The sequence below is a fragment of the Lontra canadensis genome, unplaced genomic scaffold, assembly GCF_010015895.1.
Source record: "Lontra canadensis isolate GAN:19392208 unplaced genomic scaffold, GSC_riverotter_1.0 scaffold28, whole genome shotgun sequence".
NCBI classification, from domain to species: Eukaryota; Metazoa; Chordata; class Mammalia; order Carnivora; family Mustelidae; genus Lontra; species Lontra canadensis.
Genome location: NW_022631022.1, coordinates 20,985,464 through 21,008,707, shown reverse-complemented (window position 1 = coordinate 21,008,707; position 23,244 = coordinate 20,985,464). Strand labels below are relative to the sequence as shown.

Genomic DNA, 23,244 nt, shown 5'->3' with positions numbered 1-23,244 from the left:
CCAGAAGGACAGAGTGAAATAGCAGAGGCAGGAGAAACATAAATTACAGGGATTTACAAGTTTTCAAAGTACTTTTAACAATACTTTAAGAACACACTCTCAGATGATAATGCAGTTTGGTTTAAGAACAAAATCAACAAAGTAATAGTTCACATATTTTAGTTCAATAGCTCAAATGACATCAAAAACCTTTAGAGAATGTTGATAGGGACTTGTTAATACCTTCAAATCCAGCAGGAATTTTAAAGACTCACAGTGTGACAATTCAGCACATGGCTAGGTGCAGCCGTTTCTGACCACTGGCTGAGAAAAATATGTCCCATCATCTATTTTATTGATAAAGCATTTACTTAAAGCTTTATTTTAATTATTAGCTACAAATTTTGTAGCACAGCCAAATGACCACCACTTTAGAATTTATAATGATCCCATTATTACAAGTCTCTTTTCCCCCTTATCCAAAAATGAAGCAGAAGTTTTTTTCTTTGGAACTTCATTGTTAAAATGCTATTATTGGAAGATTCACTAATTGAAAAGATATTAAACCAGCCAGTCTGGCTGGCACAGGCACAATGTTAACTCAAAGACGACAGCTCCTGGTTCCTGGTAAATGAGCACAGAACGTGCAAGCTTAACGAGAACTTCCTCCACCTGGACTCCTGACTCTCATGGGCCAAAGCAGAGCCCCTCGGGGGCCTGGAGGTTCCTTCCAGGAATGGAGCTGGCTCTCACTTGCCTGTTGAAGAAGTGAGTCTCATGAGATGACTTCCCAGAGGCCACTATTTTTAAGTCTCTATAGTGCAGAAGACACAAATGGAGTTACGAAGTTTGGTCACCTTGGGTAGGGTGCTCTACCCACATGACCACCCAGGAGAGAACTTAATCAGGTTATAGGTAAGGGGTCTGCCGGGGAAGGGGTGGGGGTTAAGAGCCACACCCCCTGGCTTGCTGTGAGGCAGTGGGATATCTCATCAGCACTGTCCTTTAAACCACATTTCTGACACTGTGGGAAGACAGGATTAGGAAGTCCGGGGCAGGGCCAACCTAGGGCACCGAGACCTGGTGGGCAAAACCACTCCTGGGTAGTTCCGGTACAGAGGGGTGGCATTTTGGGGTCAGTGAGCACAGGTGAGTGGTCATTAGGCTGATCACTTCCCACAGGGGCGGGGAAGCAAGGCTGGGGCACAGAGAGCATGATTGGGCCTTCGGTGCCAGGAGAGAGTTGCCTGAGAGGCTTGATGCAGATCAGGGGCTGAGGGCAGGGCTCATGTTTATTTCATCCAGTCACTCGCTCTCAGGCCTTGGCATGGTCAAATGTCACAGGAGCTGCTCCAGCTTTCCAAGGTTTAGAGAGTCATCATGGAATATGAAAGTCTTGGCAAACGAATGAAATGCAAACAGTTAAGAAAAATCTCAGATTTACAAGGATGTTTTCTCTCTCTCTGCCTTCCCGATGGAGCTGTAATTATCGGTCTGTCACCTTTCTCTAGACCAGCGGCTGCTGATAAGGCCTAAGGTGAATTCTACCCTGAGCCTGGCCAGGCCACCCGCCCTTCCTTTCAGGGCACACAGGCCAACACACACCCAAAGGGGCTTCCCACAGAGCTCCTTTCCAGACCACTGCCCCGAGAGAAAGGAGGCGCCTGGCTATAGATTTCTTTGGGCGTCATCGTCATCAGTTAGATAGCATGTAGGGGGCCAGGATGGCTCCGTAATAACAAGAAGACCCACTCTCCAATATGATGTCCACTTTCAGATACACAGCAGGGCTCCAAGGAAATGAGGGGAATTTCCAGAAACATTCAGATCAAAAGAAATTGAAATTGAACTTTCCACTTGCTCTTAGGCACAGTTTCAAATAGGTACTAACTAAAGAGCTGGGAGGCCTGGGTTCGTGCCTTTACTCTGGGCACCAATTTGTCGTGTAATGCTGGGAAAATGGTCCAGTTTCTCTGGGTTTCAAGGTAGAGAATTTTTTCAAAAGTAAACTTTTCATCAAAGCATAACATACAGGAACCTCTTAAGTAAACAGCTCCATTTTTATAAAGTGAACACACCTGTGTCACCAGTGCCCAAATAAAGAAAGAGAACATGACCAAGGGTGCTGGATCTTTAAATATATTCCTTTTCATTCAAAACTAGATTCCTACACTTTGAATTTAAGACAAATCATACGGAAACTATTTGCCTGTACTAGAACACAAGAAAGAGTACTATGAGCGCCATGGGTCCTTCCTCTGGTCTTCTCAGCAGAAACCAGTGGGCATAATTCCACCATCAATGAAGGACATCTCTTACCCAAATGTCCTGGTATTCACCACTTTTTTCTTTCGTATGATTGACAGGGGTTTGGGGGAATGATGGTGGGGAGGAGAGGACCTCCTACTCCCTCTTTGTTTTGGAACTATCAACAGTTCTGGGAAGAAGGGGCTTTACAAGAAGGCTTTACATGCTGCCAATGTGTACTACAGCCTGCTCGACGGCCAGGAGGATCTGAATGCTAGTGTTAAGAAGGTATCTAGTAAAAAAAAAAAAAAAAAAAAAATTTTTTTTAAGGAATCTGGACTAGATAACTGGATGTGCTGATTCCTTCATCTGCCAACCTCTGGCCACCCACCAGCTCCAATTGTTGTGCGTTCACAAAGTAGAGAGTATAGGTGAAGTATAACTTGGTGCAGTGAGAGACAGAGCCGGGAGAGAGCTCTAAATTCAGCCGACATTTACTGAGTGCCTCCTGTGCCAAGTGCTATAGGAACACGGAGAGAATCCATGCTTCAGCTCTCAGGGAGCAGAGGTATGTACACAAATGACAACTAATACAAAGGAGACTGGGTCATCAGAAGGGAAGGACAAAGGATTAGGGGACCCCGTGGGAGGGAAGGATTACTTTTAGGTAAACGTGGAAGGCTGTGCTGAGAAGGTGGGTTGGACCTCAGGGCAGATGGGTAGGGAGGAATTTTAGGTGGACAGAAGCTCCCAGATTCAAATACCAGCCTGCTTTAGTCTGTTCAGGCCGCCATAACAAAATACCATAGACTGGATGGCTTAAACAACGGAAATTTATATTCTTATAGTTCTGGAGCCTGAAAGTCTAAGATCAGGGTGCCAGCATGGTTGACGAGTGCTCTCTTCTTGGTGCGTAGACCAACACCTCCATGAGTCCTTGCCTCGGTGAGTGTACACAAAAAGAGACAGCTCTCTTCCTAGTCTTACAAGGCCACCAATCCTATCTCATTAAGACTCCACCTTATGACCTTATTCATCTCCAAGTACAGTCACATTGGGGGTTAAGGGACAAAATATGCATTTTGGGGGACACAACTCAGCCCATAGCATAGCGCCGATTCCTCAACTCCTCCTGGCCAGCATAATATTTCAGTTGTTAAGCATCTGCCTTCGGCTCAGGTCATGATCCCAGGGTCCTGGGATGGAGCCCCCCACTGGGCTCCCTACTCAGCGGGAAGCCTGCTTCTCCCTCTCCCACTCCCCCTGTTTGTATTCCCTCTCTCGCTGTCTCTCTCTCTGTCAAATAAATAAAATTAAAAGGAAAAAAAAAAAAAAAAAAGAAAGACTACCCTCACTAACCAGATATATTTCAGAGTTGATGGGGAATCAATTGTCTCTCAGTGGCCGTAAGTCACAAATCTACAGGCTCAAGAGGGCTTGCTGTTGGGTAGCCCTGGGCCCTAAGGCTAGCTCTGGTCAGTTAACCAATTTAACCCTCAGGGTCCTTTCTATAAAATAGGGATAGATATTCTGCACAGCAAAGGGAACAATCAACAAAACTAAAAGACAGCCTACAGAATGGGAGCAGAAATATGCAAATGACATAAGGGGTTAGTATCCAAAATGTATAATGAGCTAATAGGGGTACCTGGGTGGCTCAGTCACTTAAGTGTCTGACTCTTGATTTCAGCTCAGGTCATGATCTCAGGAGTCCTGAGACTGAGTCCTGCTTTGGGATCCTGGCTGGGCATGAAGCCTGCTTAAGATTCTGTCTCTCTCTCTCTCTCTCCCTTCCTCTGCTGCACCCCCATTCCCACTCCTACACATGCTCTCTGTAAGAAACCAAAAGAAAACCAAACCAAACCAAAAACCAAACTTAAACAACTCAACACCTAAAACCTAAATTATCCAATTAAAAATGGACAGATGACACGAACAGACATTTCTCCATAGAAGAGATCTGAATGGCCAACAGACACATGAAAAGATGCTCAACATCACTCATCATCAGAGAAATGCAAATCAAAACCACAAAGAAATATAACCTCACACCTCTGAGGTGTGAGGTGTCATTCAGAATGACTAAAATAAAAAACACAAGAAATGACAAGTGTGGGCAAGGATGTGGAGAAAGGGGAATCCTCTTGCAGTGTTGGTGAGAATGCAAACTGGTGCCGCCACTGGGGAAAACTGTATGGAGGTTCCTCAAAATATGAAATAGAATTCCCATATGATCCAGTAATTCCACTAGTGGGTATTTATCCAGAGAAGACCAAAACACTAGTTCAAAAAGACACATGCTCCCATATGTTTACTGCAGCATTATTTACAATAGCCAACTTAGGGAAGCAGCCTGCGTGTCCATCGACTGATGAATGGGTAAAGATGATATGGTGGATATACACACTGGAATATGACTCAGCCATGAAAAGAATGAAATGTTGCCATTTGCAACTATGTGGATGAATCTAGAGGGGTATAATGCTAAGTGAAAGAAGTCAGTCAGAGGGGCACCTTTCTCCGCCTTGCTTGTGTTCTCTCTCTCAAATAAATAAATATATCTTTAAAGAAATATTATTAAAGAAGTCAGAGAAAGACAAATACTCATATTTGGAATTTAAGAAAGAAAACAAAGGAGCAAAGGAGAAAAGAAAACGGACTCTCAACTATACAGAACAGATAAATTATTCGCAGAGGGGAGGTCGGTGGGGGGATGGGTGAACTAGGTGGGGGGATTAAGAGTACCCCTATCATCATGAGCACTGAGGACTGTATAGAACTGTTGAATTGCTATACTGGACACCTGAAAATAATGTAACACTGTCTGTTAACTACACTGGAATTAAAAGAAAAAAAAAAAAGAGATAGATGGTAGCCTTCAGGGTTTAGACAAGGAGCAAGTGAGACAGTATCTGTGACTATAATGTGAGTGGTTAGCTCACCAGTTCTGCTGCTCCAAGTCTTCTCCTGCTGGATCTGGCTTCCATATACTTGTAGGACCAGAAGTTCCCTCCCAGTATGAGACCTAATGAGTGCTTTCCATCAACCCACCCTCCTTTCTCCATAAGAGCTACACATTAGAATGGCGGTCTGGCAGCAGCAGGCCCTGCATTCTGGCAGGGACTCCTCAGAAAGCTTCAGGCTACCTGGGAAGCCACTGCCACGGCCTCTCCCTGGCCCTGCCTGCACAGGACAGAGCTCTGCAAACAGAGCTGGGGATGCCAGCCAGGATCTTGCGGTGGTGGGGTAGGAAGTGCATTCTGACAGCTCTGAAAAGAAAATCCCAGCATAAGCACGATCCAAGAAATAGAGATGAGTGGTACAGAGAAAGAGAGGCTTAGCTACCTCTGTGTGTGTGTGTGTGTGTGTGTGTGTGTGTGTGTGTGTCTTGAGGCTGTTGTGCTAGACTTGTCAATCTGAAAACAGAGCAAGAAGGGCTAAAGCTAATAGGCTTGTGTTGTGGGCTCCTGATTCAGACCCGTGATGAGCTTCCCTTGAAGCATGTAAGGAAATCCTTAAGCCCAGGAAGTCTGCCCAGGCAGCACAGCCAGCAACAGTCTTTCATTTTCAACCCCAAAACATGGCAGCAGCAATCCCAATGTAAGAGTGTATAGCTTCATTTCCAGTTCCAAAAGGGCCAGGACTGTGTCTTTCACTCTTGTGTGTTCCATTGCTCTCCTGGAGGGCTAGGCACATGAGAGTTACTGGAATGAGTGAATCAAAGTGACAGGGGGTTCCTAGTTAACAAATTCATCTGTGCCTGGCCTTGGGGAAGAATCCTACTACATCTCTTCTTCTTAGGTCCAGAGCCCATTTTCTGACTCAGAGGTTTCAATAGGCTTCACGTCATGTTGCCGCAGGTCTGCATATGTTGTCCCTTGTTACAGAATGAATGTTTATGTCCCTCCTCCACTCATGTTGAAATCCTAACCCCCAGTGTGATGGCATCAGGAGGTGGGGCCTTCGGGAGGTGACTGAAAATGACAACGAAGGAGCGCTCATGAATGGGGTTAGTGTCCTTATAGAGGAGACCTCAGAGAGCTCTCAGGGCTGCTCCTGCCTGTGAGAATACAAGAAGTTGGCTGTCTGCAACCTGGAAGAGGGTCCTCCTCAGAACCCAAGTAGGCTGGCACCCTGATTTCAGACGTCCAGTCTCCAGAACCGTGAGAAACAACACTACAGCCCGAACTGACTCCTGACTTCCCTAAAGAATGAATTTTATGATAAGCTATCTTCTACCCTAGAAGGAAGTTGGGCTTGGGAACCTCAAGGTCCTGAGTACCAATTCAGCTCTCCTTGGCCTGGTAATAGAGAAGGGTTCTGGAAAAGATCCAAACCTTCCCCCCACCAAAACGGGTCATAAGTGACACTGCTCTCTTATTTGTTGTGAAGGAATCCAAAATCCTCTAGGACAATGCATTGCTAGAAGCTCAGCAACACTCATCACAATGTAAAGCCTGTCACGGGCAGAGCCAGTACTCAAGAGTTTATAAAGCCCCTTATCTATCATGGTCTCAGTCTCTGAACACTCTCTGAAGCAGGTAGACAGGGATGACTCTGCTCTTTTATAAGAAGAAATCTAACACTCAGAAAATTCGAGAGACTTGCCCCAGGCCCCCCAGCTGGTCACTGGTGGAGCTGGGTCTGGAAAACTCCTCTGAGTGGTGGCCTCTCACCTCCCAGGCCTGCCCAGGGCTGTGAGAGTCCTGAGGCCGCCCCTTCCTGGGCACAGAGCCTTTCTGTCGCTGGGCTGGAGTTCCTTCCCATGTCTGGCTGCCAGCCAGCTTCTCGCACACCTCTGCCAGGCCACGTGAAGATGAGGATGACACACGGCCATCCCACAAAGACTAAACCAACCGACATACACAGATTAAACCAACACAAAAGGCCTTTCTTCAAAAACCTATATTCTGCCTGGCTAGGTATCAAATAACCAGTTCTTGGCTGTGCTGGGTGGTACCAAGGGTTTGCCTCAAACCATAAGATGGAAGGATCTGAAAGGAGGGTCTGCGAGAGAGCCAGACGCTCCAGGGCAGGCTGCTGGGCGGTGTTGCTCTGCGGTGAGCACTGGCTTGTGACTCTTGCCGCCGTCTGTCTTCTGAGTTCTGAGTGCCCACAAAGCTGGTCTGATACTCTGGAAACAAATGCTATCGAGTATAATATACTGATAATGTGAATCCTTGGTATAACCTGAATAATTTAAATTTAAAAAAGAAAAAAAAAAAAAGGAAAGTGTAGGTGGGGTTCTGAGTAGTGGGGAGTCTGGTTTAGGAATGGAACAGGCCTGGGAGAGTCTGTAGATTTTACGTCTGTAAAATGACAACTGCTGCACTCATTGCATAAGATTCCAAGGAGAGCAGCTAGGAAGGCTGTGGAGTCTATCCTGTTATGTAAATGGAAAACAGCCGGATTCTCCTTACCCAGAGGGCCCCTTTCCTCCAACTGTGACTACCTGGAATCTAGCCCAGAACCAGGAAGTAAGCAAGCAGGCCTCCGAGCAGACAAATTAGTCTATTCATGAAAGGTTTACTGAGCATCTACTCTGGCCAAGTGCGGTATGAGGCACCTGGAAGGGGCTAGTGACAAGTCACAGACATCCCTGCCCTCAGAGTGCCCAGTCTTTCCACAAAATCTATGTCAATTACTCACAGGAAAGTTCTACAAGCTCCAATTCAGTCTACCAATTCATGTTTCAGAAGCAAGTCTAATAAAAGTGGTTTTCTGACCTATAATAGATTGGAATCAGCAAATTAGGAGACTGCTGGAGATAAAATGACAACAGAAAGAAGTATCAGTATCAGTCAACAGCAATAAATGAAGAGGTGGGAATTAAAATTATTTTGAACAGAAATGAAAATTCAGAAAGTTGTCTGGAACCACTTGGTAGAAGACTAACTATCCCTACCCTTTTCAGTTGGTTTTGAGAACATTACCATATTGTAGTAAAGTATCTTATTAGAACCCATTATCTTTACTTAGTACTCTACACTTTAAAATTTGCTTCTACACACACAGTAATCCTCATATGCCTAACACTATGGTAGATATTAATTTCTCTTTTTTTTAAAAGAAGGATTTATTTATTTATTTGAGAGAGAGAGAGAGAGCGAGCATGCATGAGCAGGGGGAGTGGCAGAGAGTGAGGGAGCCCACTCGGGGCTCGATCTCACAACCCAGAGATCATGACCTGAGCCCAAACCAAGAGCTCGATGCTTAACTGACTGAGCCACCCAGGTGCCCCTACATATTATTTCTCAAGGCATCAAAAAATATATAATATATTAAATAGAATTAACGTTTAAGAAGGCAGGAAACTATAATATTTTTAAAAAATGATCACAAATAGTTAATGTCAAATGAACATCATGTTTTAAAGGTAATTTTGGTAATCTGCAAATGACCACTTATGTGGGAACAATTCATTCCCTGACGACCAAAACCATGGCACTACATAATAGCAATAAGCTAGAGAAAGGTTCCATAGCGGTTTCTTGCCTACGTACGTAAATATATATATGTGTGTGTGTCTACCTGTCAATCATGGATACAATCATGGTGGTCTATAGTGAAATTTTTAGCCCTCTAGAGATCATCCACATTCAAGGAAACAAAATGGAAAATGGCCAAATTTGAAGCCTGCTGATTTTGCTAGGATCTAAGAGTGATCCTGAATCTCCCCCTTATTTAGGAGTTCCCTCATGGGTTTTAGGAAGCTCTGCATTTTGTTTTATTTCTTTATTTATTAATTATTTATCCTCAGAATGCCTGCCAGCAAGTTTCTAAATAACTTATTTCCTCAGGACCCCAGCCCCACGTCTGCCATGGACCAGAAGACGGAACCATACACATGGCCCTGCTTGGCTCCAGGCACATGGGCACTTGTTCAAGGCAAAGAACAGATGTAAATCTCCAGTTTTCAAAAGTCTCAAGGCTGTGAACTCGGTAGGGACAGGGGCTGTGCTCCTTTTACTCACTGCTCTCTCTCTGCTATCTGGCATGGTGCCTAGAGCAGGGCCTTACAAATGATAGGTGCTTAATGAGTATCAGGGGAATGAATGAATTAGGGCTGAGGTTTGGTCCCTAAACCCAATTCCAAGGGCCGCATCGGGGCCCCGGGCTTACTTGGGTCAGAGCCATCAAGGTTGTCAGGTGATACCATCTTTGTATCTGTGAGAAGAGCTGGCCAGCACCCTGTGGAATTCAGCAGCCTCCTGGGACAACAGAACAGTGAGCAGGGGTGGGTGGGGCGGTGGCAGTTGCCTTCTGCAACCCTTATGAGCCGGTCAAACTGCAGGTCAAGCCAGTTCTGTCGGTCAGGTGGTAAGGTAAGTTGAGCATACACTCACACACACGTATACAAATAGTTAAATCTTACCAAGCAGATTCTTCATGCTTAAGAATTCTTGTTTTGCTTTTTTTTCTTTTTCTTGTCAGAGACAAGATGTCCTCAACAGAGGGGCAAATATAGGTGTCTAGACATCTAGATTCATTAAAAGAGACAGCAGAGGGAATCTGTAAATCATTGGAACAAAGAATATTTTTTCTAGCAGACCAGAAACAAAAGTAGTTGTTACATTCCTCTCCGTAAAACTGGTCCTGCTACAAATGCTGGGGCAAAGAGGCAGCAGTCACAGTGACCAGGCCAAGTCGCTCTGTCCACATCGCTATTGACCAGTCTTATTCATACGGGAAGCCCGGGTCCGGGATAGAAACAATGTGACAGGAGGGGCCTTGAGGTCAGTGACCTCTATGAATCATAGAAAGAAAACGGCATGCCCCAAACACACTAACCTGATGCCTTGTGGGTAGAGTAGGGAGGGTATGAAGTGGCTTTATTTAAGTATCACAGGAGAGAAATTTGAAGTCTGTCCACATAAATAAGCCAATCAAATTTAAAGCAGAGAAACACGAAAAGTCCATTGGTTAGCACTGCAAGAAGTTTTTCTCCTCCCAAACTTGCTCCTGCCATAAAATAGATTTCTAGGCTGAGATTGAATGCAGAGATCTTGGCAGACTGTGTGGGAGGTAGGCCCTTTAAGCACTAGCCTTCTTCCTGGTGGTCCCAGGGATTCATTGCTGTCAGGCACCAGCACAGTGTCAAGGAGGAAGGAGAGTGAGGGAAGAAGGGAAAGAGGGAGGAAAGCAGCCAGGGTCAGGAGGAGAGACGAAAGCCCATAGCTGGGGGTGTGGCCTCTCACAAGCTTCGGAGAGCAGGTGATCCTATGGGAACAAGGGTCTCCTCATGTAGTGAGGGGTGAGTGGCTGTCCTCCTGTTTCCCTCCAGGGAAACTGAGAAGACCCCTGACTTGCTGTTCTCTGCTTCCTCGGGGAGATCAGCTAAGTGCTGGTTACCCCCAGCAGAAGGATGCAGAAGAGGCGTCTGGGCAGACTAGCTCCTCCAACACCACTGGGCTCCCATAGCGGAGAACACCTCAGAACCAGGAGCACCTGCTCCATCCTGGGGCTCCAGTACGAAACTCTTGATGCCTATTTTCCTGTTCTCCACAAACTGGAGTAACTTTGAGATATAGTTTGAACATATCATCTCCTGCTAATAACGTTTAGGGGCTTCTCATCCTCTCCCAGAGAGGAAATGCCCAAGTTCTTGATCTAGCACATGGGTCCCTTTTTGACCTGGGCCTGGCCCGCTTCTGCATCCTAGCTCGCGTTCTTTCCCCCACCCCCTGAACTCCAGTCGGAGTGAACAGCTTGCTGTTCTCTGAACCTGCCAGGCTATTTTACATGGCGGTGCCTTTGCTTACGGTCTTTTCTATGCCTCAAATGTCTTTCCTTCCTTGCTACCCAGTGAGTATCTTTCAGACATCAGCCAAAGCACCACCTCCACCATGAACTACCCCTAGAGCAACTCCAGCACAGATCCAGGTTTGTTCATGGTCTGTCCCTTTCTTCCCTCCCAGAATGTCAGCAACTGGAGGGTAGACTTGGTCTGTTTTGTTTCCCACTGCATCCTGGGTGTCCAGAGTGCCCGGGCCACCAAAGGCACTTGTTAAATGTTTGCTGAAGGAAGGACAAGGAGGGACCGAGTGTCTGCACTGATAGTACTGCTCCTGGGCTATGGGTTCCACGAGACAAGATCTGGGTTGTATTCCTTGCTGCATCTCCCAGAGGTTGGGCATTTGGCAGAAGTGGATATGCGAGAGAAGGAATGAGGGATGAATGCTCACATGGACACTTAGCACATGGTCCTGGCATCGCCCCAAGAATAAGTCACCTCCAGCATTCTGTTCTGTGTTAGAGCTTCTTTTTCCTTCTTTCATGTTGCCTATTCTGTGAGAAGAGTTACCTTTCAAATGAAGCATGTTCTAAATTCCCTTCAAACACATCTTGCAGCACAAGAAGGTTGGGCTAGATTATCTTAAACACCTGGCTAACCCTAAAAGTCATGGATTCTACAATATGTCAGGGACTATGCTCACAAGTCCTGTTCCATTTCAATTTATGTTTCAGAAAGAACCTTGTCTAAAGAGCACAGACCTTGGAAATAATACAGACTCATCATCATACATTTGAGGGACTACTTTATTTTGGATTTTCTGTTTATTTGCATTATCTGTGTTCCATCTACCACAGGGTGGGGGAGGAGGAAAGGGGGAAGGCTGGTCACAGAAAGCCTTAGATAGTTTGTCAGGAGGCTTGAGGCTGGGGACTTTGAGCAGGTCTTCCTCCTCTTTGGCAATGAGGGGAGTTGGGCTAAATGGTCTTTGAAGACCTGTAAACTTGCAGAAATATTAAAACCCTGTGCTATGAGGATTCACACATAGGACCTCCTTATGCTGCCTATACCTGTGCAGATATTACACTTAAGTATGGTTAAAAAAAAAAAAAAAGAGCTTATTTTTTTTCTTAAGCATGAATAAAAAAGTCACTATGCAAAATATGCTTCCCACAAATTCTCAACTAGTAGCTATTCTGATTTCTAAAGCAGCTTCTTTAAGAAAAGAGAACTTATAATTACACATGGACACGTACACACATAGTACCAGAAAAATTACATCCATTACAAACATTACAGGACATGTGTGAGGGAGGTGGACAGATGACGCTTTTAATAATGCCTTAAAAAAGACATTCCAAGTGGACTTTGGATCATTCCTGTGAGGAGAACTTGGGTCAAATCTTGGGTGGTGTGAGAACAGCAGGGCTAACAAATGAAGAGCGTAGGCTGATAGATTTTCTGGTCACATCCTAACAGCAGTCAGAGAGCACGGATGCATTCCTGGAGCATTTATGGGCTCACTAGCACTAGTCTATGACAATTTTATTTAATCATAAAAATATAATAGTAGTCAAATCTTTTTGTAGTTTCAGTTTACTGCTTTCTTGAGTGAAATAAATGGTCTCTCAGATTTCTTTTGCTTTCATCTCGCTGCTCTAAGTACAGTAGGATAAGGTTCCAATTAAGACCCATTAAATGTTCACATTGATTCATGCGAGCCATTTTCCAGTTTCTTTTCCTAACACAATCTCAATGCACCTCTGAGTTATCTCTGTGGTGTGTTTTCAGTTTAGCAGTTGCCCGTACAAAAGAGAATTATTTGGGTGTGAGGTCTCCCTTCCTCTTACTTCTCCAGCCCAAAGTGCTGAGCGGAGACTCTCCTTCAGTGTCCTCCAGACATGCATATGTTTATCACCTGTCAGGTATGTCCAGCTGAACAAGCCATGCCCCTTGGGGGAGGGGTGGCTGGCAGCTGGCCAGAGCCAGACTGGCCCTCCCAACCCCCCTCGGCAGCTATACCAGAGCAGTGCACTGAGTGCACTGGGCCCAGAGACATCTACAAGAGGATCCTCTGGTGCTTTTGCATCTTTCAGGTCCACGGAGGGACCCTGGAGGCAGGAGACGCATAGAGCTTTCTCCAGTTTCTCCCTGGGTGGGGACACATACTCAGACAGCAGAGATGGCCCATCTATGCTAGTAGCAAGTGCATACTCCATAGCTTCTCCCACTAGGAGCAGGGAATCTGGAGTCAGACAGTGACCATTTCAATAACATTACCATCAACATCCTTCTGGCCCAGGAAATGTGCTCATCACCATTGTGCATGGTCTAATTTACTTTGCACAACAATGCCATGAAGTGTTCTCGGTCCCATCCCTATTTTATAGATGAGGAAGCGGGCTTGTGCAGGATCACGGAACTAGTAAGTGGTAGAGCTGGGACAAGAACTTATTAGGTCGCCAGGCTCCAGAGTCCATGTTCCTCTTATCAAGCTAGAAAAACATACTACTGAGGCCTTAAAGCAGAGGCCAGAGCCACGACAGGGCCTCTCATACACCAGGTTCTCTCATGGTGTGTGGCATCTGATGCCCCACTAAGGGGACACGTTCCCAAAGGACCTGCATGTGAAGAGATTGAAGAAAAATATTTAAAGATGTCCTTAGGAAATTTGTTATTAAAATGAATGAATGATGTGGTTGTTTGGGAGCCTTTGAGTATAGATTTTCCTGCAGTGTGATTTCTTAGAGTGGGACATACCCGTCAAAAAACGTTTTCTTTTTTATTTATTTATTTATTTATTTTTTAAGATTTTATTTATTTATTTGACAGAGAGATCACAAGTAGGCAGAGAGGCAGGCAGAGAGAGAGGAGGAAGCAGGCTCCCTGCTGAGCAGAGAGCCCGATGCGGGGCTCGATCCCAGGACTCTGAGATCATGACCTGAGCCGAAGGCAGCGGCTTAACCTACTGAGCCACCCAGGTGCCCACGTTTTCTTTTTTAAACCCAATCATAAGTCAGAGTAGATTTGCCATGACAATGCCACCAACTTGGTGAGCAAAGACTCCACAGGCATCCACTGCCATAGCTGAGAGTTAAATCTGAGACCCAAGTAATAAGGACGACAATTTACTCTTCACAACAATCCTAGGAGTTAGGGTTTGTCTCTATGCTATAGTTGCGGAAAGTGACACTCAGGATAGCTGACCCACGTTTATCATCCAAGTGAAAAGAGAGTGGCTAGGATATGATCCTAAATCTGCCCCCCAAGCTACCTATCACATATCACTGTTTTCTCAAGTACAGTATTTGCAAAATCTTCAAACACAGTAGCTTCCTTTGGATCTCAGAACTACTGGTTCCAGCAAAAACAAAACTACGGGGTTTCTTTTAGAATAGATTAGAAGACAAATAACCTGTAATGCCGAGGAAATGGCTTTTAAATTTTTAGCTCTAAATCAGGTCAGGAAGTGTGGTCAGTAAAACAGAAGTATTGTATGGTTCCAAATCTGGGACCATTTTAACCTTTTCTGCAGTATTATGCCCAAGGAAAGCTGTATCCTCGCAACGCCCAATCATTCATTAAACGCATGCTTATTAGGTAACTGCTAAGTGCCAGGCACTGCTGTGGCACTGGGGTCAGACTCTGCTCTCAAGGTACCTCATTCTAGTGGGAAGGGGTGGGGATGGGAGTGGGAATGGGGAGATAGACAAAGGAAATATATGGCAGGAACTGTATAAAGGAAAATAAAGTAAGGTAAAGGGGGGAAACAGTAACCATGGGACTTATCTACTGTTTTAGATACTGTGGTCAGGGAAAGTCAGATAATACGACATCTGAGAAAAAAAATCTGGAAGCCTCTCCAAACCATGCTGATTTCTGAGGGAAAAGTATTCGAGGTAGAAAGCAGCAAGGACAAAGACTTAAGGTGTGTTTGTGGAACAGTGACAAGACCAGCTGTGCCTAGAGTGGAATATTTGTGAATGCTATACTTAGAAATGAAAATGATTAAATTTATCTACTTATGTTGATCTGGCCATGTATTCACACTTTGTCTCAGAATTATACATCCATCTTCTATCAGAGTAGGAAGGGCTCTTCTGACAGACAGGAAAGTGAAGCCCAGAGAAGGGCAGAGATGTGCCCAGGATAGCTCAGCTGAGCAGCCATGAAAGGACTGGGCCGCCCTCACTGCTGCACCAGCATTTGATCCATGGCGATGGGCTTTCCATGACTCATGAGGTCCTTGATAGAATTTCCTATCTCAGTGGAGGGGTTTTCTTTGTGATGATACTTTAATTCTTTATAATCTGTCTCAGTGATTTATGAAAAAGGTCCTCAGTGACTGAAGACCAAGGCAGGCCCAGAAAAATTAGATCTACCACCGGTCAGGAGTTAAACTCTGATCAGACGTTCCTTCTGGCATCATTTTCTTATACATATTTGATGTCCCAATAGAGGATTTTCCAGGGAGCAAAGGATGACTGGGATTTCCGTGCACAGCTATCCTAACAGTGTTCACCCTCTCAGAGGGTCTGGGTTCAGGTACTTTGGAAAGAGGGTGCTGACGGTTTATTTCTTGGCTTCCCTTGTGCGTCTTCTATAGCTCTGCCTCGTCTTGGGATGGAACTTGGAGGGGAGTGATTAGCTTCGTGTCACCTTGCAGTTTAATTACACAAGACACTAGCCTTCAGAATGACACTACTCACGTTCCTGGTCTCACAGCCATGCTGAAGGGGCTTAGTGGGTTCCCAGCTTTTTATGGTCCCACTGAGATGAAGCTATGGCTAGCTTTCAACTTCAAAGCTTTAATGTTAGATTTCAGGACAATTATTTTACTGGAATGTTCTGGATCTGAGTTCTTCAAAAACAAGAAACTGAGGAAACCGGTAAAGGAAAGACCGTTTATCCATAGGATCCTGCTTCTTTTTTTTTTTTTTCAGATCACTATGTCAAAATTATGAATTTAGCCCATTGCTAAAGCAGGTGTATTATTTAGTGCTATGAGATAGTGTTAACAGGGCAAAGGGGTAGCAACTGCTCTGTCCATGGGCATTCACTATGGGTCAGGCCCTATTAGGCTGTCTCACCTAATTTGCACAACAAGCTGGGAAGTAGTGGTGACACCTCCATTTTATAGATGAGAAAACTGAGGCTCAGCAGTCAGTAATTTGTCCAAAGTCATCCTGCTAGTGTAGAGCAGAATAGGGATTTCCAAAGCAGCTGACTTAAGCATCCATGCTCTTATCCTCTATGACATCTGACTTTAGGAACCACTGGCGATGGAGTTCAAAACCTCAGGGCAGACTGATTCACAATATGAATCCATTCAGGTACCACCCTACCAACTGCTGCTTGACCACATGCAGGAGGATCTGTGTGAATTACAAGTGTTATGAATCAGGAAGCAATCCACACAAAGGGCGAAGAACGTTCCTTTCTCAGTTACACAGTACAAGCATCCATGGCCAGGGTTGGTGCTGAGTGGAGCAAGTGTCCATCCAAAGCTCAGTGGGGGCTGCCATCAGCTCCAGCTGATCCCCTGGGGAGGCAGCCAGGCATTCCCTACAAGCTCTCAGGGGCTTTATGTGGGGTGAGCACATGGTGCTCCAAACTACCCTTGTATTGGAAAACCCATCCGAAGAGATGAGGGGAGTAAGAGGTGCCTTTTATTTAGCTTCCGTGAAATTGGTGACTTTCAATATAACCAACCCAAACTGGCAACTGGCAAATTTTGCCATTCTAGAAGTGTTAACATGTTTGGATGGGCAGAAACTAATGTATAGTTAGGAAAGTTATTTGTTCTTTTTTTGGAGGGAAAAAAATCCCACATTTTTCTTTGGTACCGTAACAGAGTGTAACTTCAAAATGGTTATATTGTTGAAATTGTTAAGCTTTTCTTAGACATACATTTCCATTTTATGTAAGGAACTGTATTTGTCCACAAAGGAAGATACAGAAGGTTGAATGCCTGTGTGACAGCTAAAGAATGAGCTGCCAACACTGGGAGAACAGGAAGGCTTAAAACGCTGGCGTTTCTGCCCTGAGCCCACCACAGTGGACTTCATTCATGGACCTGCGTGGGGCCAGAGGAGTTTACCAAATGGGTGTGACCTGCGACCATCCGCTTTGAGAAAGACAAAGACCTAAGAATGTTTGAGTAGGAATTAGGCCCCTTCTGTAAGTTCTAAAAGCTGAAATGGGGCTCTGGAAAACTGCCACTCTGAAAATGTCACTCTGCTTCCCTCACCTGCAGATGGTGTACAACAAAGAAAGTGACCAGTTTTTGTTTGCAGGGAAATGTCCGAGGTGAGCACAATAGATACAGTTCAGATATGTTTAGTCAATCAATGTTTAGGTTTTCTTACTAAGTCATTGAATTACAAAAGACCTGGGAAATGCATGTCACACAGCTCAGGCGGAATCAAAGGCTTCACTGTCCAACTTCCTCACCTGTTCTGATCTCCCCAGAGGTGCTGGAGCTTCTGGTACAGTGCAGGGATGTGCGATCTGCAAGGGCTTCCCTCTGGAGAAGCTGGGTGGGGGTGGGGGGGCCACAGGGATCCCTCCTCTCACCTGCCACAAGAGATTCTGGCTCTGAGAGCTGGGATCTATGGGGTCTTTCCAAATGAAAAAGTCACTAACTAAAATGAATATGCAAAGGTGCTTATTCCCAATACGGTAATATGCAGGCATTCAAATAATCTGTCATTCGAGTTAATTTAATTATCAGACTGCATTTAATTATTCAATATAAAATGTAAATAAAGTGAAGGGCTGACAGCACTACTAATTATGTTCATTATAATAATTAAATGGGAAGGGATTTCAAAAGAGTCACGAAATTGCCATAAAATACAAGGAAGTTTTTGATTAAAAAAATTTTTAATTAGATACTGCAGCCCGATAGGAAACAGATGATTGGTTCCATCAAGAATGGGGTATTATATTTTATTATTCAGGTTTCTCTTCTGAAGTCATCTTTGGTATCAGGGGGGCTCAGTACTTCCAGTTAATAGACTAAATGGTGGCAAATAAAAAGTGCCAATCCTTTATGCAAAGCAGTTGCCTAATAAAACAGCCTTCGGCTGTTCAAAATCTCCTGTCTTATAAAGACACAAGCTGTTTCCCCAGGAGGAAATAAAGGACCCACTGCGGACATACAGGCCTGCAAATTAACATGACTTCTGACAAATGATACAGAAGCATTAAATGAATTGAGCATCATAATTTCTCCTCTGAAATTCCTCTGATTTAGAGAACGTGGCATCAGGTTAAATACATTCGCTTCCCAAGAACAGAAGAGAGGTGGAAAGGGCAGACTGCACTGCCAGTGGTGGGGCGGGGGCATCCCAGGTCCTGCTCGCAATTCCTTCCCTTCCTCCAAGCCTCAGCTACTCCACCTGCAATCCGAGGCAGCTGGACTGGATATTTCAGAGCCCTTCCAGGTGAAGACTCCATGAATCTGTGGCCAAAGCTGGGAAGAGAGCTGAAAGCTCTATTTACCACTTCCCCTCAGCAAACACTCAGCAAATTGCTGGGTTTTGGGGGGATTAGGAAGGGAATTCAATAAAACAGGTTTTTAGAATGAAATAATCAATTAGCTTTTTAATTGCAGAAAACTACCCGATTCTACTGGGATAGGAGCAGTTATCATCTTAGTAAGCCTGAGGCTCTTTCCCCCAATGCAGCCGGTTGGCACGGAGCACAGCTGCGAGCCGGTGAGCGCAAGCCTCTGATGCAGCTAGAACTGTGGCCAGAGATGGCTCCACAGAGCAAGGCCCAGACATCTCACCTGTAAGTCCCGGCTCATCAGTGTCTGTCAGTGGAGCTCCTCTACTAATTGGGGGCTCCAGGGTATTTTCAGCTTTTAAGGATGAGCTGTCATGGAGGCCACTAACGAAGCCATCTGGTGCTGACAGAATCTGGAGCAGAGCAAGGAATGTCTGAAAAACCACAAAATGGCTTGGAGTTCCCATGAGATCAGAAGGCTGCTCTGTCTGTGGTTCTAATCTTAGCCTTTAAAATATCACAGGCTCATGGAACTCACAAGGGAGGTCATCTAGAACAATCCACTTCTTTAAAAAAAAGTTTTATTGTGGTAAAATATATATAACATAAAACACCATTTTAACCATTTTTAAGGCTGCAATTCAGTGGCATGAAGTATATTCACAGCATCATGCAACCATCAACGCCATCATTTCCAGATCCAGTATACCTCCTTGCATTGTCAAAAATTCTCAAATCTCAAGAGGGAATATGATTAATTTAAGATCACACAAGGGGCACCTGGGCGGCTCAGTCAGTTAAGCATCTGCCTTTGGCTCAGGTCATGATTCCAGGGTCCTGGGATTGAGCCTCTCATCGGGCTCCCTGCTCAGTGGGGAGTCTGCTTCTCCTTCTCCCACTCCCCCTGCTTGTATTCTCTCTCTCTGTCAAATAAATAAACAAAATCTTAAAAAAAAAACAACAAACCAAAAATGATCACACAGCTTGTGGCAGAGAGGTAGGTTAGAACCCAGGCCTTCTATTTGCTAGACTATAGTCGATTTTACGCTCATAAAATGCACTCATTTATAACTTGTCAGGATTTTTACAAGTTTCCTGAATAAAGCACACAGGTATGTCCCAGCAGCTTTCCAATCAGCCTTCAGAGTTGTGGAACAGCAGCTTCTCAGTGTACTGTCTTGGTAAGTGGGCGTTATTTTCTGTACCCCAACCCCTGCCCAGGATACACATTAGAGATCCCTGGTAGATGGGATTTTCTTAAGCAACATGAATTGAAAAGTATACTGAGTCAAGTGCAAGTTACTCTGCAAGACATGGGTTCTAGTCCTGGTCTTCTAGTGATTCTTCATGTCATGTCCGGGACTTGCTTCACCTTTTCAGACTCTGGTTCCTCACTTGTTTGAGAAATATACAGGCAGAAATATACCCTGTACTTAGAGCCTCACTGAAGAGCTAATGAGGTCCAAAAGACAACAGATGGGAAGAAGGGTACCGAGAATTCTACAAATATCAGGGGTTATGCTTAGAAACAGCACCTCCATAATGTACAGTGTCTCAGTGTTTGACAATTACTATAATTTCTATCAATTTCTGATTTCTCTACTTTTTATCATAGTCTTTCTTCTTGTCATTTCATCAACTGCCTGAGGCTGAAGTGACTTCTCTGATCTTGTTTCTAGTCAGAAGTGATGTCCAGTTTAGTGTTGTCTTTCTGGGAGGCAGGCGTCAAAATGGGGGATCTGGCTTTTTTCCCTTCTCTGATTTCTTCTTCATAATGAGCTCACCTCTCGACAGTTGTCTCCACATCCCTGTTGCATCTTCCTCCTCAGCTGATGAGCCACAGAGCACCTGTCTCCTGCCTGTGCCGTCTGGTACTCTCTCTGCCTGCTTCCTCGTGTCCCAGTGTGCCCAGTCTCTGCTCTGTGCCCTGGTCCCAGTCTCTGCTGCCATGCCATCTCCAAATGCCAGTTCCCTCGATCTTATTTCCCGTTTATTCTGGTTAGCCCACAGAAACTGAGGAGGTATGCTTGATCTACAGAAAAGGATCAGTCTGTAATCTAGCAGCAGCAGCAAAACTCTTTTAACTCCCACACAACTCTGAGTTCAGTAAACTCATCACAAAAGAGTTGGCTTCGACAAAAAGTTTCAAACCATCCCCAAATGTGGGAGTGCTGAAGGAGCTGAACTCTTGCTGAAAAACTGTAACACAGCAAAATCCTACCCTGCCCGTGAATGACTCACCTCTTCACAAGTGCAGTAGATAGCATCACCATATATGTTGAACAACTTAAGTTTAAAACAGGAAATCGTTTGGTAAACCATGGTCTGTCTATACAACATAAAGCATACAGCCAATAAAAATGATACTCACAACAGTGTGCGTCAACTATATGTCAATAAAAAAGATACTCACAAAGTATGATTTTGATATACAGATGCCGCCTGACTTATGATGGTTCAACTTTTGATTTTTCAACTTTATGAAAGCATATGCATTCAGCAGAAACTGTACTTTGAATTTTGATCTTTCCCCAGGCTAGTGATAGGATACTTTCTGGAGACGCACAGTGTTGGCAGCTCCCAGCCAGCAGCCCCGCTCCTCGGCCTCGTCATCCATGTGATCATGATGGCAAACAACTGACAGACTGAACAACCGTTCTATACTCAGACGTGCTTCTGTTTTTCACTTTAACTACAGTATTCCATGAGCTAGATGAGATATTCAACACGTTACTATAAAATAGGCTTTGTGGGAGATGAATTTACCCAACTGTTAGTGTTCTGAGCACGCTGAAGCTAGGTGAGGTGTATGAAGTGTACTTTCCACTTAAGGTATTTTCAACTTATGATGGGTTTATTGGGACATAACCCCAGTGCAAGGAGAGGAAGACCTATAATGTCACATGTATAAACCAGGACATAAGGGTTTGCACAGTATGATCTCGGCTAAGTAAAATATTCATACAGGGGTGGTGGTTTGTGAAACAGGTGAAGGTGGTCAGAAGGCACAAACTTCCAGTTATAGGATAGATAAGTTCTGGGGATTGTAATGTACAACATGGGGACTAATACTGTATCATACATCTGAAAGTTGCTAAGATAGGAGATATTAAAAGTTCCCGCCACAAGAAAAAAATCTGTAACTCTGTGAAGTGATGGATGTTAACTAAACTTACTAGGGTAGTAATTTTGTATGATATGCATATATTAAATTACCAGTTTGCACACTAAAATGAATACAGTGTTATATGTCAACTATATGTTAATAAAACTGGAAAAAATATTCATAGAAAAAGGACTGCAAGGGAACTTGCCAAAATGGTAACAGTGGCTATCTCCGATGGTGAGGTCAGGAATAACAGTGATCCTGCCTTCTCTATGCTTGCCTGTCTTTTTCATGGTAAGTAAGGAACACATTTGTAATGAGAAAAATAAAAACAAACCTCTAAAGGAAAATAAAATATAATTTAGTAGGCTGAATGAGTGAATACATGTGAAGAAAAGAAAATCACACAGATTTCCCTAGCTTTCCTTCCCTGAGCAGCTTGTAAGAGACTCATGAATCTGCTGGGCACTGCCAGAATGCTCCCAGGGCGGGTGGGGGGTGGTGGTGAGAAAGAGCTGTGTCTGAAAATGGGGATTTTCCATGTACGACACTTGTTCCAGTGAGGGCCCACATTTTCTATATTTTAATCATGAAAATCTTTCTAGAATGGACTGTGTATTCCTCACCCCTAAAAGGAAATGCAGGGAACATACATTTTGCTTCCATGCTCATTCAGAGTTAGCTCTGAGGAGATAAAGAATCTTCTTGGAAATAAAGTACAGGGTTCAGGGTGCCTTTGAACCCAGACAACTGCAATTTCTGAGTTTTGGACCCTGCCTTATTTTTTCTTTTGCTCTTTCTCCTTATTAGGTAGACAGTTTCAGCTCCTAGTCTGCAGCTTCTTACCTTGTACTCGGCTCCATCAATGTAACCAGCGCCTGTCCTTCTCCTGCCCTAGTCTAGTTTGCTGTAGGCTAAAAAGACCTAATGAGCATGCTTGTTAGAGATCTGCCTAAAATAAAACTTATTAAGTTTGGAGTGAGAGTTAAGAGTTGTCCAGAGGCCTTTTTCTCAGCTACAATCCATACTGTTAAGGTTGCAGTAGGCTTTAGATAAATGACGCTGTCAGGAACTACTATTTGATACGTTAGTTATGCCATTACTCTGGTTTTAAAAATAAAGAGAAATAAAGTGCTCATCATAATCATTATTATTATTATTATTATTTTTACAAAATCAGTAACATAGTCTTCCCAACTTCTTAAAGCAGCAGAACCCTATTTACTAATGAACCCTTGCCTGAAAACCACATTATCCCAACAGTTAAAAGCAAAACTGCTCTGGGTGACTCAAGGGGGAGAAGCCCAAGTCCTGCTTTCTCAGGCCCCCCTCCAACACCACCTAGTAGCCTCTAAGCACTTAGTCAAAAGCCAAGCACCAAAAGCGGCTTCAGAAAGCCCCTGACTCTAATGCTATCTGCAAAGTGACCCAAGCGGAAAGGTGCGACCGACCTCATCAAAACAAAACAAAGACATAGATAGAACATCAGAACCTGTGTGGTAAGGGTTTGATGCTTCTGTGTAGTGAAGGTTGTATTAAAAATATTTTATTTTTATAGCTCTAAGAGGAGGCCTTGGTGCTAATCTAGTGCTGACCACATCTCCTTGGATAGAATAAGTCAGAGACCTGTCCCTGGACCCTGCGTAAAGGGCCTCACACAGGACAG

At 44.4% G+C, this 23,244-nt stretch overlaps 1 protein-coding gene across 3 annotated transcripts in view; it reads right to left on the bottom strand.

The window, feature by feature from the left end:
* SCAPER (S-phase cyclin A associated protein in the ER) overlaps positions 1-23,244 on the bottom strand; it is a 460,910-nt gene that overhangs the window by 6,524 nt on the left and 431,142 nt on the right. The gene's annotated exons all lie outside the window — the stretch shown is intronic.